At 54.3% G+C, this 12,839-nt stretch overlaps 1 pseudogene across 1 annotated transcript; it reads right to left on the bottom strand.

The window, feature by feature from the left end:
- Positions 1-3,209: 3,209 nt before the first annotated feature.
- Positions 3,210-7,758, bottom strand: LOC149871225 (glycine N-acyltransferase-like protein 3; annotated as a pseudogene). Its single transcript, XR_016440518.1, has 4 exons — positions 6,991-7,758; positions 6,621-6,747; positions 5,253-5,373; positions 3,210-4,380 (listed from the first exon to the last, which is right to left on the bottom strand). The product of XR_016440518.1 is annotated as a glycine N-acyltransferase-like protein 3 (transcript).
- Between the last annotated feature and the right edge of the window lie 5,081 nt (positions 7,759-12,839).

Raw genomic sequence — 12,839 nt, 5'->3', positions numbered from 1 at the left:
CAGAGATGGGGTCTATGATGAGTTCTCCGAGTATGCATTGGTGCTTATTCTTGCCACACTCTCCTACACCGAAGCTGTGGACTTTCCCCAAATACTTTTATGGATTCATAGAAATTAGGGGCTGGAAGGGACCTCAAAGATCATCAGGTCCATCAGGTCCAGCTCAAGGCAGGAAAGACTGCTGAGGTCAGATGACCCCAGCGAGGTGTGCATCTAGTTGTCTTTTGCAGATCCCCAGGGAAGGTGATTGTACCACCTCTGTGGGGAGTCTATTCCAGACTCTGGACACACAAACCATAAAGAAGTTTTTCCTAATGTATAATCTGAAGTGATCCTCTATCAGTTTATGACCATTATTCCTAGTCTTCCCCTGGGGTGCCTTGGTGAACAGGTGTTCTCCTAGCCCTGATGTTCACCCCTTATATACTTAAGGCTGCCACAAAGTCCCCTCTGGTCTTCTCTTCTCCAGACTGAACAGTCCCAAGTCCCCCAGCCTCTCCTTGTATGGTCTGTTCTCCAGACCTCTAATCATTCATGTGGCCCCCCATTTGGACTCTTTCCAGCTTCTCCACATCTTTCTTGAACTGTGGCACCCAGAACTGGAATCAGTACTCCAGCTGCGGCCTCACCAATGTTGAGCAGAGCCAGAGGGTGACATCCTTGGTCTTGCTTGTGACACATCTGTTACTGCAGGCCAGAGTGTTGTTCACTTTGCTGGCTATAGCATTGCACTAGTGGCTTATATTAATTTTAGGGTCAATTATAACCCCCAAGTCTCTTTCAGTTGTGGTGCTGGCTAATGTAGTACCACTCAGCCTATAAGTATGTTGTGGGTTATTTCTCCCCAGATGGAGCACTTTACATTTCTCAGTGTTAAATATCATCCAGTTTAGATCTGCCCACTTTACAAGCCTGTCCAGGTCAGCCTGTATCCTCAACCTGTCTTCCAGGGTGACTGCACTTCCCCATAACTTGGTGTCGTCCATGAATTTTGCCAGTACACCTTTCACACATGTGGCCAAATCGTTGATGAAGATGTTGAAAAGCACTGATCCAAGTACTGAGCCTTGAGGGACACCACTTGACCTTTCGCCGTGTCAACTCATTTCCATCTATTAACGTTCCCTGTGTCTGACCTCAGAGCCAGTTTCCTAGCCACCAGACCATTAAGTTGTTGAGGCTGCAACTTGCCAATTTTACCATGAGGACATCATGGGATACCAAGTCAAAGGCCTTTTTGAAATCCAAGAATATGATGTCAACCTCATCTCCCTTATCCAGGTGGCAAGTTACTTGATCATAGAAGGAGATGAGGTTGGTCAGGTATGACCTGCCTGCTATGTTGGCTGTCATTTAGAATACTCCCTTGTGTTAGCCTATCTGTGATGGATTCTTTGATACATTTTTCCAGGATTTTTCCAGGGATCAAGGTCAGACTGATCGGCCTATAATTTCCTGGGTTGTCCTTCGTTCCTTCCTTCATTGAAGATAGGCATCACCTTGGCCCTCTTCCAGTCTTCTGGGACCTCACCCGAGCACCAGGAGTTCTTGAATAGCTTTGTCATTGGTCATGCGATGACGTCAGCTAGTTCTTTCAGTACTTTAGGGTGTAGTTTTAGAGTTTCATAGTAGGTAGGGTCAGAAGAGACCTGAGCAGATCATCAAGTCCGACCCCCTGCCATGGCAGAAAAGAGTACTGGGGGTCAAACGACCCCAGCAAGGTGTTCATCTAGCCTCCTCTTAAAGACTCCCAGGGTAGGAGCCAGCACCACTTCTCTTGGAAGTTGGTTCCAGATCCTAGCCGCCCTGACTGTGAAGTAGCGCCTCCTGATATCTAGCCTAAATCTACCCTCTGCCAGCTTGTGAGCGTTATTCCTGGTCACTCCTGCGAGTGCTCGGGGGAACAGGGACCCCCACAATGTCTGCTGGTCCCCCCTAACTAGTTTGTAGACAACCACTAGATCCCCCTCAGCCTTCTTTTGTGGAGGCTGAAAGGTTCAGGTCCCTTATCCTCGCCTCATAGGGCCTGCCCTGCTGGCCCCTGATCATGAGAGTGGCCCTCCTCTGGACCCTCTCCATGTTGTCCACATCCCTCTTGAAGTGTGGCGCCCAGAACTGGACGCAGTACTCCAGCTGCGGCCTGACCAGTGCCGCATAGAAGGGGAGGATCACCTCCTTGGACCTGCTTGAGATGCATCTGTGGATGCATGACAAGGTGCGGTTGGCCTTCCTGACCGTGTCCCCACACTGCCGGCCCATGTTCATTTTGGCATCAATGATGACTCCAAGATCCTTTTCTGCCTCTGCACTGACGAGAAGGGAGTTCCCCAGCCTGTAGGTATGGTGCTGGTTGTTCCTCCCCAGGTGCAGCACCTTGCACTTGTTGGTGTAGAAACCCATCCTGTTCTCATCTGTCCACCCCGTAACTTGTCTAGGTCCAATTGCAGCCTATTCCTCCCTTCTGACGTGCCCACTTCCCCCTACATCTTAGTGTCGTCTGTGAATTTGAACAGGATGCTTTTTACCCCCTTGTCCAAGTCGCTGATGAAGATGTTGAACAGTGCGGGCCCAAGGACCGAGCCCTGGGGGACCCCACTGCCCACATCCCTCCAGGTCGAATAAGACCCATCCACCACCACTCTCTGGGTGTGACCCTCCCACCAGTTAGTGACCCAATTGACAGTGTAGGTGTCGACATCACAGTCCCCCAGTTTTTTAATGAGAATGGGGTGAGAGACAGTGTTGAAGGCCTTCCTAAAGTCCAGAAAGACTACCTCCACTGCTAGTTCACCAGGTCCTGCTGACTTGTAGTTATTCTGCCTCTCTAGGTATCCTTGTCTTCCATTTAGAGTTAGACTCAGCACTTGTGAGTGCAGCAGCACTGTGGCTGAGGAGCCCCCAGGAAAGCATTTAATGATCCTAGATATTCTGGGTAAGGGGTTGAGCTGGTGGCTTTTGTTATGTTTCAAAGGGAACCCCTAGAAATAGGACTCCAGACCATCTTCAGGTTTTGGCCATTCAGGCTTTTGACAGCATATTGAAATTTCCTGTTAAAATAACAGGCCTTTGTTTGCCAACATATTGCATTCTAAAACCCTATTTTTTTAAGCCAAAACTGGGAATGGTTGAGCGGCACTGGATCAAATCCCGCTGTCCATTGTCATGCAGGTAGCCCCAGCCATGCTAGAGATCAGAAGGAAACTCAGCAGTGACTTCAGCAATCAATTTAATCAAACTGTGAAGACACCCGTGGGATCCTTGCACTGTCCATGCATCACGATCAAGGAGCAGAGTTAAAGGGATTTCCCAGGTGAATGTCCATGGGTTTCTTCCCATGGTGAACCTTAGCTCTGCATTTCAGGAGATCCCTACCACTTGCTGTGGGAATAATCACAACAGAGTGATGCATTTTACCCTGGATTAACCAAGACAGATTCTTTACCTTTAGGGAGTTGCTGCCTCTGGTGGACAACAGCCAAGGTGTTTGTGTATGACACCATGCCCCTCTCCTAAGTGTGGGACAATCTCACAGGCCACCTTCTCTCCAGTTCAGCTGGCTCTTATGGTATGGCAGCATGGCCAAAAGGAAAGGGCAGGGAGCTGATGTAGCAGGCTATCATGGGGAAAGTTGTAAGAAGGTTGTAGGGGAGAGTGAAAGCTGACTGAGGGCTGCCTCTTTGGGCCTGGGGGGACAACAAACAGGGAACACCTCAGGGGCCGAGTGCATTTTGGGCTGTTCTGGCTGAATGCAGAGAGGACAACAGTGACCACTTGGCTCTGCTGGAGGGAAGAACAGCAACAGTTCAGTGGGCTGGAGGAAGTAGGATACATGGGTAAGGCTGGTTTGGGGTTAGGGTTGGGGTGGGGAGGGCAGCCCCCAAGTGGGGATGGTACCATTGGGACCATGGGTGTAGAACTGATCCCCCAGCTCTGAGGCCCTGGTTGGCTGGACATGGGGCTCAGGAGGGAACTGTGCCTGGTGTTGGATGATGGATGATGAAGCGGGACATGCTGGGCAGGAGCCGGAACCCATGGTTCACCTGCAGCCTTTGCATGGGGTAGTTGTCTAGACTGGTGTAGCCAAAACTGGGGTAGCCCTGTGCATGCAGCCGCTTGGCTGTGACAATGGTCACAATGCTATAGTAGCCATGGCTGCGGTGCTCGGGTAGGGTGTAGCCATGGCGCATGGTGCCAAATTGGTCAGTCATGTTCCAGCTGATAGGGCAGCCCGTGGCATCCAGGACGCAGGTGCTGGGGAAGCTGCGGATCAGGCTGGCCAAGTACCGCCGGCTCCGCTCATTCCCCCCTTTGGCCCATGTCACGTTCAGCAGGTCAACATGGGAGGCAGTCAAGGATGAGAGTTTCATGGCAGGGTCCAGCCTGGGGAAGCAGAGAGAAAGCACTAGAGCTACAGGACAGGAGGGCCGGCTCAAAGCAGCAGGGAAAAGGGTGCTGGTCCTTTCCCCTCTAGGTGGTGCCGGTCCTCCCTGAACCTCATACTGGAGCACTGGCTGGCTCAGGGAGTGGGAATGAAGTGGGGGCCTTTCCCTCTAGTAGGTGCCAGCTCTGACTCAAACCTGGGGGTGGGACATGGGGTCCTTCCCCACAAACCCAGCCCAGTGCTACTCCTACTCTCGTTCCCTGTGGCCATAGGGAAAAGCCCATCTCCATCCTGTCTGTAATTATGCTCCAGGTATTTGAAGACTTATCAAATTCCCTCTCAATCTTCCCTTTGCCAGACTACATCACCCTAGCTCTTTCAGCCTTTCATCACAACTCCTTGGAAAGCCCCCAAGCATTTTTGTCACTCTATGCTGGACTCTTTCCAAACTGTTCTTGAAGCGAGGGGACCAAAACTGAACTGATTTGCAAGTGACACTCTTATTACTACACCCCAGTTGCTGTTGGCTTTTTGTTTGCAAGAAGAACACATTGTTGGCTCATATCCAGCTTCTGCTCCACCGTAACCCCTGGTCCTTCTCTGCAGTGTTGCAGTTGGACTTTGGCCGGTTGGACACATAGACATGGGGATATTCGAAGCTGGGATGTCCCCCACCTCAGGTGTACTCTGTGACAGGTTCTTCCCTACAGCCCCTGAAGTGTCCCGGGGGAGGGTGGTTATCTCCTGCACTGGAGCTGGGTGAAGGCTGGTGACTGGTCATGCCAAGGGCACACAGCCCAATGTGTTTGTACACCCCCACATCAGACTGCCCTGGGTGGTGGCTGGGTGAAGTGATAAGACACACACTTACCGGATGTCGGGCATGGTGCTGGGGTCTGGGTGGAAGAAGGTGAAGTAGTTCTCCAAATTCAGCTGGACACCTTTGGCCTTGGCAACATCCCTGGAGGCCTCGTATAGCCCATCCTGGAGCCCTGCAGGGAGAAGTGATGTGCTGTGAGCAGAAACCCCCACCTCACAAACCAGTGCCAACTAGGGGGTCTGCATTGCAGAGGAGGTCCATCTGGCAAGGCAGGCAATGGAAGGGCATGTGTCTAAGGCTCTCAAATGGCTGGCCTCCTGGCTCTCAGGAAGGGGAGAGCCTGTGCCCTCAGCTCAGCGCTGGCACAGGGCTGCCCCACACAACCCTGCTGTGCCATTGGGCCCCTGGTAGCTGGGAATGCAGGAACTGCCAGTGTTATGGGGGCCTGTGGCAGGGCACTGTTTGTGTTGCCACTTTAAGGGCCTGGAGCTGGCAGCTGCCAGGTGCCTGATGAGGGCAGCCATGTTGAACCTAGGGCTGCCTATATAAACAGGGCAGTTCTGCTGGAGGCTGGGCAGCAACATTGCCTGGCTGCTGGTGTCATCTGGAGGTAAGGGAGGAGCTGTAGGGGATGGGTAGGAGGCTCCTGGTTCTGGGTACAACCTAAACCTGCACCCTGCCAGGAGTGGGTGGCCTGGTGGGGCTCCCAGTGGTGCGGGAGCCCCCAGGAAATACCAGGCCAGTTACCAGCCTGGTGAAAGGCGGGATGGGGTGCCTTAACCCCTAGCCTCAACGTGCAGGTGGTTTACCCCTTGTTTGGAGGGCCTGGAGGGTGGACCCCCAGAGAGAGAAGAGAAAAGGCCATAGACTCAGGCCTGTCTGAACTTCCCCTGACTGGTCCAAGCTGGGGTCAGGACTGGGAGGGACAAAGGGCCAGGGGCCCACTGTGAGGAATGCCCAGAGCTGCACGCCTGGGGTCCCGGCTGGCCTGGAGGTAGGCCAGGACTAGTGTAGCTAAAGGTCCGGGGGGACCACGCCCGAAGAGGAAGCGGTTCAGGGAGCTATGCAGCTGGGAATGAAGGTGGAATAGACCGTCTGAGGGGAGGAATCCAGGCAGGGTTCAATTAGGAGGATTCTGGGGGCCAGTGATGATGATAACATCGAGATGCCATCTGCAAGACTCGGGCTGCGGTATAGGGGAGGAATGGAGCCTTAGATAGCACCCCCTGGCATTGGGGCAGGAAATAGGCAGCCTCCAGCTTAATTACATCAATAAACTAATTAACAACCAGGCATGGAAGGCGAGAAGGCAGGCAGTTAGCACAGAAACAGGTGGGCATGCCACAGTGAGATTGGCCCAGAGCAGGCCCCCTGTTACAGGGTCACTCTGGCTTTGGAGAAGTCAAGCCCAGCTGTTACCTTGGATATAGACGGTGTGGCCTCAGTTGATGGCCCCTGGGCTTTCCAGCAGAGCCCGGTAGGCACCCAGGTCCCGGTAGAAGGCTGCATGCATGTTATTAAATAAATCGGAGTTGTCTGTTACCACCTGTTGGAGGGACATTCACTGAGATCAAAACTCCAGGGAGGAGAAATAGTTCCCCCACACCCCAAGACAGATAGAGCCCCCACCCCAGCCTGGCAGCCCCGAGAGGGGAAAGGTCCCGTGCCCTCTTTCACACACCCCCAGCCAGTGCCACTGATTTGAGGCCAGATCGGAAAAGAGGAAACCTCTAAATCTCTTTCCCGTGCCACACCTGCCAGTCCCCACAGAGCATCTGACAGGCCCCACCTCTTTGCGTGGCCTGAGAAGGACAGCTTTGAAGTCCGGCCAAGAATCCACCAGCACCTCATAGCCACCTGGGTTCCCACGGTTGATGTTCATGAGGCCGCCATGGACCTAAGGAGACGTGGGGTGGGGTCAGTGCCACGGAGGCGGACCCATGGGTGCCAAGGTGGAGGGAGAACAAGTGGTGCCTGATTCCACCTGGGTATCAGGAGCCCCCTGATCTTTGCCCGGAGGTGGGTTTAGCTGTTTGTGACCTTCTGCCTTGCTGGAGACTTTGTTTCTTGTCCAGTCTCCCCTGGCACTTCCTGAGAGGTGGGCATTGCCACAGATCGCAGTTGATAGCTGCCATCTGTCCAGGTTTTCAGTGGGGCTTGGCGGGGTGGGAGCCCCAAGCTGGGAACTGTGAGGGGGTCACCAGGAATGTGAGAGGGCAGGACAGGGAGAGAAAGTTGGGGGTTGCAGGAGGATGCGGGGAGTACGAGGGTTTGGAGGGCTGGTGCAGGCCATGATGGGGGGTGCAGAAGGGCAGAACAGTAGCTCCTGGCCCCAGGACTGAGGCCAACACATGCCCGGTGAGGCTGGGTGAAGAGGGCTCAGCGGTAGAGGGTGAGACTGAGCCTCTATGGTTCAGAGCCTTGGTATCTGCTCTGGACTCCGTGCACGTGTCCTGCAGTACCAGGGGTGATGGACAGGTTGAGAGAAGCATGAGGTTTATGGGGATCCCAGCCAGGCTGGGCACTGGTACCCAGAAGTCCTCTAAGCCAAGGGGAAGCCCTCAGCCCCTGACCTTGCCTCCCCTCCCCACTCCCCTGTGCCCACCCCCTGTCTCTTGAGTTAGTGTTTGCTGAGTTTGGAGCTGTGCCTCCTGCTGTGTATCCCCTTCCCATTGGCTGGCACAGAACCAGCCTACACTTCGACTGGCTGGAATCAAGCCTGGCAAGGTGGTGAGTGGCTGGCAGGGAGCCCACTCAAGCTGTGATTGGCTGGCCAGGTATTCAGAGTTCTGCTGCATGACCAAGAGGACTTTGAACTCAGTTTGGACTTTGCATGAGGGGCAAGTGGGGGGCGGGGTACGAACCCTGGCAGAATGGCCAGTGCCAGACGAGGGGCCAAGAGTCCCCAGAAGGCATCAGTGACCCTGGAGGAGCTCTCACCACCACCCCCACCTTTGGCTCAGTGCCCCCAAGTCACCCAGGGCACACAGGGCCCACCCCACCCAGGTCAGTCCCAGGATGAGTGTCAGGGTAGTGGGGGCCCCTCAGGACAGGGGCAGCTCAACATCACCATCAGCGTCTCAGGCAGGCCCCGCCGCAACACCCCCTCCAGCAGCTGCAGCTTGGAGGAGCAGCTCAGAATCAGCATCTCCAGCTGGACTGGGTCCTTGTGGCCTCCAGCCAAGAGGGTGCAGGCACCTGGGGGAAGGGAGACCCCGTTAACTCCTTGGCATTGTCCCCATCCCGCCACCTCCCCTGCCTCCTCCCCTCCTTAGTCTGCAGACTCCACACCATGGGGAGACCCTACCATCACAGACAAATCTGTGCCCAGCCCACTGCCCATGGGAGACCCTTCAGTGACAGACCTGCCTGTTCGCAATGCTCAGGCTCCGGGCAGGGCACAGGGCTGCACTCAGCTGCAGAGTCTCTGTCCTGTGGCCGGTGCAGCTCTGGAGAGCACAGCAGTGATGGGGTGTCTGGGAGGCACGGAGGACCTGGCCTGGCAGTGGCTGGTGCCCTTTGGATCTCTGTCTCAGGGGCTGCTGCAGCCTCTGATCCCAGTGAATGAACCATTAACAGAGTGGGTGCCTGGCCTGAAGTCCACCCAGGGCAGCTGCATCCCCAGATCAGCTCCTTCGATAGGTGGGAGGAGGTGGGTGGAGCAGGACCCTTGGGAAACACAGTCTTACCCAGAATCCACCGCAGCCACAAGACAAAGGCAAAATGACTTGGCTGTAGCCCCTCTGCAAGTGTCCCTCATTCCTGACTCCCAGCCCTCTGCCAGCCTGGCCCCAGGATCCCCCACAGCTCTGCCAGTGCTCCTCATTTCTGACTCCCCATGAGCTGCACTCTCCACTGCTGCCCACAGCTCTGGGGATGTTAAAGGCCCCTCCTGTGGGCTGCCCTGCCTGGCCATGGCTTGGCTCTTACCACATATGTGGCCTTGCCCCCACCATGGCCAGTACCCCATGTGGCTTCCCAGGGCATTGCCCTGTTCTGCAGGGCACCCCAGTGATCTGGTGTTGGAGGGTCTCCCAGCCATAGCAGGGGCAGAGTTTGTAGCATCTCCCTTCAAGGCTGCAGCACAGTGATGGGGGGCCTGGAAGGGTCTCAAGGGTCACTGACTCCAGGCTCTGGCACACACATATCACTCTTTCCAGCCCCACAATGTGCCATCCTCATTTAATGGGGTTGCTCCTTCCCTCCTCCCTGAGTGGGAAGCTGGCCTGGCTCTTTGCAACCCTCCTGCCTCACCCTCCATCTTATGTCCTTGTGGCCTGTGTGTGCCTGTTGTTACTTGTGTCAGCTTCGCCCTTCAGCTCAGATTCATCTCTCTTTTGGATATTTGCCTTTCTGATGCATCTGGGGGTTCATATACATTCCAAATAGGGATCATCTTTAGCACCCATTTTGCCAGGCTAAACAAACAAGCTCCCTTCGTCTGTCCTAGCATCAAGTGCTCCATCCTCCTAACCAGCTAAGCTGCCCTTCTTCACACCTGGGACCCCATAAGAGACAGAGCTGCTGGGAAATCTGTGTGATCCTACTTGTGTTCCCTTAGGGCAGGTCTGTTAGTCCTCTGCATGTCCTCCACCCTAGGGTGCATGTTCAGTGGCATGGGACTACTTGTGCCTGTTGTACTGCTTTGGGTTAAATGTGTAACTGTAAAGAGCCAGGTGGATTAGGTCTCTGTGTCCCCCAGCCCCCCCCCGCCCCCCGCCCCAAAACACTGGAGTCTGTAGGGGCACAACTGCTGCAAGGGAAAAGCCATTGAGGGAACAGCACTCATTGTGAGCTGGGAAGAGTGGAGTGGCTCTTGGATACAATGTGAAAAGAGTGTGTGAGAAGCAGAAGAGCCTTCAGCCCAAGTCTTGTCTTTGAATGGCACTGAAGTTGGCCCTCCAGCCTCCAAAGGAAAGTGTCTATGGGTACAAGTTCCTGGAATGGGTGCAAGGGAAACCTGTTCCCCATTGATTTCTAAAAGAGCTGAAATTCCTACATCTGAAGCTGGACAGCTCAGAGGCTAATAGAGTTGGCTCTGCAGAGTCAGAGAGGTAGGGCTGGAAGGGACCTCCAGAGATCATGTAGTGAGCACCCTGTTTGACACAGGATCAGCCCTATCCAAGCCATCCCATACAAACCATGATCTAAACTCTACATAAGACTACTGTCAACCTGACACAACACAGACCTAACACCCAAACCTGCAACAGATAAAGTAGGGGAGCCATGGCAGCCAATGTCCTGGTTCTATAAGATGTTGTCAATATATTATATATTGCCAGATATGGCAATTGGTCTGACTCTGAGCAGAGGGGCAGCAAGGGTGATGGTAGTGGTGATGTCTGGAGGCAGGGCAGAACAGGCGGTGAACCTGGCAGCAGCAAGGTGCAGTGATCCCCAAAGGAGGTAAGGAGCAGCAGGGGTGGTCCTCCCTGTCCAGTCCTTGCCACTGCTGGTTGGCGTAGGCAGTAGAGCACCCAAATGGCAGCCCTTGGGCAAGTCTCCCTTCCCCATGGGCAGGGAGAGGCAGTAGCTCTCCTGGGTTGGTTTGGCTGTGACTGTGATAAAGGCTGTTAGTAGTTTGGGGGTTCCATGATGATTTAACAGCCAAGAGTTTCCCTCAAGGTTGTGTGGTTTCTGTCCCTTTTCCCCTTTGTTCAACCCCATTCTGCTTCACTGTGGCCTGCGAGTGGGGAAGCCGGCTCAGGATGGAACACCTAGGTGGATTTGTTTTCCCAGGTTTGCGTGTTAAACCCCTTTGATCCCAGCCCTTGTTACTGCTGTTCAATCCCTGGCAGAAGAGTTATATGTGGAAATTGGGTGCGGGTGGGGGAAAAAATGAGGTCCCTTGCAGGGAGGAAAGGGCACACAGAGCCTGGTATGGGAGAAGGGAATATGGAGCTCAAAAGGCCCCTGGCAGGGAGGTGGGAGGGACAGGATGGGAAGCTGCACAGAGTCCCTAAAATAGAGGTTGGGGTGGCACCAAGGAGCTAGTTGTGCACAGCTGGAGAATACCAGGAGCTGGGCTGCAACATGTGTAAGCTGGGGTGTAATTAACCCCTGAGATGCTGAAACAGGCTCTTCCCCAGACAGCCCGTGCTGAGGCACATCTGGCAACAATAGAAAAGCCAGCACTTTGAGTTGTCGAAGCACCGTGGCTGCCAGACCCAGGGCCCAGCCTGTCCCATGCCCCTCCAGGATGCCTCTTTGGCAATCAGCAAGCTCCAGGCCTTCCAGCACGGTGTTAATTGGGGACCAGTTTCACAGCCCCACTCTGTCCCAGAGCTCCCATGGCTCAAATGATTTAAAAAGGGCCCGGCAACAGCAGAAGCCATATACAGTACCTGGCTCCGGCTCAAGACACGCGGGTGGAAGACGACAAGCAGTCATTGTGAGAGACTCCTTCCTGAGGGGGACTGAGGGGGTAATCTGCCACCCTGACCCCCTAGCCCGGGAGGTCTGCTGCCTCCTAGGGGCCCACATCCAGGACATGGCAGAGAGGATCCTCAAGCTTATCCGGCCCTCTGACCACTTCCCTATGCTCCTTATCCATGTGGGCACTAACGACGCAGCTCAGAGCAATCCCAGCTGGGTCACAAATGGCTACAGGGCTTTGGGAGCGGGGCTTAGTGGGTTGGGGGCACAGGTGGTTTTTTCTTCTATCCTCTCGGTTATGGGTCATGGGCTGAGGAGGGGGAGATGGATCAAGGTAGTCAACCGAAGACTGTGGCACTAGTGTCATCGGGAAGGCTTTGGCTTCCACAATCACAGTCTGCTCTTTGGTGAGAGAGGTGGTGGTCTGCTGGGAAAAGACGGCCTCCACCTCACTGCACTGGGGAGGAAGCTCTTCTCAGCCGGACTGGCTGATCTGCTTGACCAGGCTTTATACTAAGCCTGCTGGGGGATGGGTGGACAACCATAAGAGCAAGCCCACTAGGCAATACCTACAAAACCAACAGGTTAGGGAACCCAAGGGATTCCACTCCTACCCCAGCCCTGGAACGGTGTCCTCCGGGGAATGCGAGGAAGCCTAGGGCTCCCAATGGGATGTTTATGTGTCTGTACACCAATGCCAGGAGCTTGGGGAACAAACAGAAGAAACTGATCCTCCTACTAAACAAGAAACACTATGCTCTGGGTTAAAATATGTGGGGAACATGGCACAGGGGACACAATGGTAGGAGTCTACTATAGACCACCTAACCAGGAACAAAAGATTGACTAGGAAGTTGACAGGGAACTGTCTGAGGCTACACGCTCCCAGTGCATGGTTGCCATGGGAGACTTCAACTACCCAGACATCTTGTGGGAAGAGCACTTGGCCAAATCTGAACTGTCGCAAAGCTTCCTCACGTGCGTGGGTGAGCTCTACCTGACTCAAGAAATCTATGGGCCCACAAGAGGTAAAGCGCTGCTGAACCTGGTACTGGCCAAAGGGGATGACCTAGTCAGCAACCTAAAGATCAAAGGAAAGCTGGGAGACAGTGACCACGAGCTGATCACTTTTACTATCCATTGCAAAGCTGGCAAGTCAATCAGCAATGCAGAAGTCCTCAACTTTAGGAAAGCTGACTTTGATAAGCTCAGGAGGCTTGTTCTTGAGGCACTAAGGGACCAAGACTCAGCAGGGAGAGG

This window comes from Crocodylus siamensis, chromosome 2 (assembly GCF_052110815.1).
Source record: "Crocodylus siamensis isolate JL-2025a chromosome 2, ASM5211081v1, whole genome shotgun sequence".
NCBI classification, from domain to species: domain Eukaryota; kingdom Metazoa; phylum Chordata; order Crocodylia; family Crocodylidae; genus Crocodylus; species Crocodylus siamensis.
The sequence above is the reverse complement of the archived record's forward strand: the minus strand, read 5'-3'. Positions and strand labels throughout refer to the sequence as shown.